Raw genomic sequence first — 3,271 nt, 5'->3', positions numbered from 1 at the left:
CTTGATTTTTCCTTTGGGTAGGGTTTTCCACTTGCCTATCTGAGGGCTGATTGTGGTGGATACCTGTAATCCCTATTACTGGTGAGGTTAAATCTAGTGGATCACTTGATTCTGGGAAGTTCTAAAATTTAGTAAGTGCTAAAGCTGATCAAGTGTCTGAATTAAAGTCTAGCTTCAATATTATGAGCCTCCTTAGAAAAGTGTGAAGAATCCAGGATGGGTAAACCGGCCGAGGTTGGAAATGGATCAGGTCAAAGTAAACATGCTGATCAGTAATGGGATTGGATTTGTGAATGGCTAAGGAAAAAAGGGAAAAATAAAAACCAAGGAAAACATTAAAAAGGAAAAGAAGTAGAATTCTATCTCTCACATGCATGCCTTTGAATTGGTTGTTAGCCATGCCTGAAGAGTATTCTCTCCTTAATTCCTGCTAGATAATTCCCATCTTTCTCTCAAGCACTACCTTCTACTAGAAGTCATTCCTGATACCCCCCCAACTTAAAGTCTTCTCATTTCCAAATTAACTTATATTTAGAGCAGGTGGCAATACCTTCACCATTTATGTATAGTAAAGACCACTAGGACCTCTTCCATCCTTATCAAGGGGAGTGCTAACCTTCTCTCCTTTCATACAACACAAGGGCAGCTAGGTGGTGCAGTGGATAGAGCACTGGTCTTGGAACCAGGAAGATGGGAGTTTGACTCCAACCTCTGATGCTTACTTTGTGACCTTGGGCAAGTTCCTTAACCTTGATTGTCCCACATCCAGGGCCATCTCCAGTCTTCCTGATTCATATCTGGCCATTGGATGACTGGAGGAGAAAGTGAGGCTGGTGATTAAGCACAGCTCTCTCTCCCTCAAATCCAATTCACATACTTGTCATGGCATCACCTCCTCTGATGTCATGGTCTTCTTTGAATACGAAGGACAAACATCATCTTGTATTTCAATATTTTGTATTTATTCTCCGTATATTTATTCTTAATATGCTTTCATGTACTTGTGCTCATAAACTATTTTGTATTTGTTTTTACTTATTGTCTTTATGGTAATTCTAAATATATATTTATAAAATATCTGTTGTCCTCTCCTCACCCCCACCCCACCTCACCCAACCCCACCCAATCCCCTCCTACTATTCAGGAGAATGATGATTATTTCATTCATTGTATTTGTAGTATTAGTGCCTTAAGATAAAGCAGGCACTTAATAAATGATGTTTATTGGAAAAAATATGGGAAAATATAAAATTATTGAGTTCAAAGATATAATATTGTACCTTGGGAATTCTGTTTTAATTTCTAACCTGTTTCTGTTTTTTGGTCAATACACTGACATATCCTCTCAGTATAGATAAGAGATGAAAGAAAGAAGAAAGAAAGAAAGAAAGAAAGAAAGAAAGAAAGAAAGAAAGAAAGAAAGAAAGAAAGAAAGAAAGAAAGAAAGAAGAGATAGATAGAGAGAGAGAGATAGATAGATAGATAGATAGATAGATAGATAGATAGATAGATAGATGATAAATAGATAAATTATAGATAGGGCTGACTTTTCACCCATTAGCTAGGCAGACTACTATAGTGAAAAGAACTTGGTTTGAATCCTGCCTCAGATACTTACTGTGTGACCCTAAACAAATCACTTAACCTTTGGTGGTCTCTATTCATCTGTGAAATGAGAGTGTTGGATTCGGTGACCTTTGAGGTCTCTTGTACCTATAAATCTATGATCCTAAGTAAACCTAACTTAAACTTAGCCCTGAGGCTCTAAATGGCTGTTCAATTGTAAAGAAACCTTAGATTTCACTTCCTGTATCACTCTCCTTCCTAGACTAAAAATCAACTTTTTTAAAATTTCTAAATTCACACTCCTTTTTGTATCTCACATCAAATAAAAGCTTCCAATCAGAGGATACAATAAACATTACCTTTCAGATGATTATAATTAGGATGGGTCCAATGAACCCTAATCCACCTACTGAGTCCCAGAAGCCAATTCTACCCCATCTCCCATTTTAATGAATTGATGGGTTATTTGCCATTTGATTCCTTGTCCCTTCCCCTTTTCCAAGAATCCAATCATAAAGTTTACAACATTTTAATATTTTACACATAAGATAATGTGCTTATCATTTCCACCCACAATAAGCAAAGGGTCATTTAATAATAACTAGCAATATTATTTTTACATCAACAACAGCATTTATAAGATCATTCATTCATTAGAATGGAAGTTAACACTCTTCAAAAGGCTGATAGCGGAAATAACTGTTCACTTTCAAGTTGCCAATTTAATGTCCCCTTACTCAACTCCTTCTCTAGCACTTCATAGTGAGATGGGAGTTTTCAAATTCTTGAAGACTATCTGCCTATAAACTCTGACAGATCTTTCTTGTTTTTCAGTTGTGCCAATTTGTTGCGATCTCATTTGGGATTCGTTATCAGCATTTTCCCACTTTCCCTTCCTTTCCCCTCCCCAAGACAGCAAGTAATATGATATAGGTTATACATATACAATCATGTTAAATGTATTTACTTATTAGCTATGTTGTTAAAGAATCAGAATAAAAGGTAAAAACCATGAGAAAAAAACAAATTAAAAAGTGAAAACAGTATGCTTTGATCTGTATTAAGACTATAGTTCTTTCTAGATGTGGATAGCATTTTGCATCACAACTCTTTTGGAATTGTCTTTGCTCACTGTATTGCTGAGAAAAAACTTAGGCTATCATAGTTAATCATCACACAATGCTGCTGTTGCTGATTCAGTATTCTCCTGGTTCTACTCACCTCACTCAGCCTCAGTTCATGTAAATTCAGGTTTTACTTATAGAGCAATAGTATTCTAGCACAATCATAAACCACAACTTATTCAGTCATTCCACAATTGATGAATATCCCTTAAATTTTCTTTTTATGTATCACCTAAATTTTCCTTTTTTGTATCCCCTAAATTTTAAATTCTTTGCCACCACACAAAGAGCTGCTAAGTATATTTTTTGTACGTGTGAGTCCTCTTTCCTCTTTTATGATCTCTTTGGGATATGGACCTAGTAGAGGTACTGCTGTGTCCAAGGATATGCATGGTTTTATGATATCCATGGATATCATTTGGGGGTTTCTTAACAAATATGTTGGAGTATTTTGCCATTTGCTTCTCCATTCATTTTTACAGATAAGAAAACCGAGACAAACAGGATAAATTGACTTGCCCAGGGTCACATAGCTAATAAATGTCAGATTTAAACTCAGGAAGATGAGTTCTACTCCAAGA

The 3,271-nt window shown here is 35.8% G+C and overlaps 1 pseudogene; it reads right to left on the bottom strand.

Annotated features, from left to right (window-relative positions):
• Positions 1 to 529: 529 nt before the first annotated feature.
• Positions 530 to 638, bottom strand: LOC141494607 (U6atac minor spliceosomal RNA; annotated as a pseudogene).
• Positions 639 to 3,271: the final 2,633 nt, after the last annotated feature.

This window comes from Macrotis lagotis, chromosome 7, assembly GCF_037893015.1.
Source record: "Macrotis lagotis isolate mMagLag1 chromosome 7, bilby.v1.9.chrom.fasta, whole genome shotgun sequence".
Lineage (NCBI taxonomy): Eukaryota > Metazoa > Chordata > Mammalia > Peramelemorphia > Peramelidae > Macrotis > Macrotis lagotis.
This window is presented reverse-complemented; position numbering and strand designations above follow the sequence as displayed.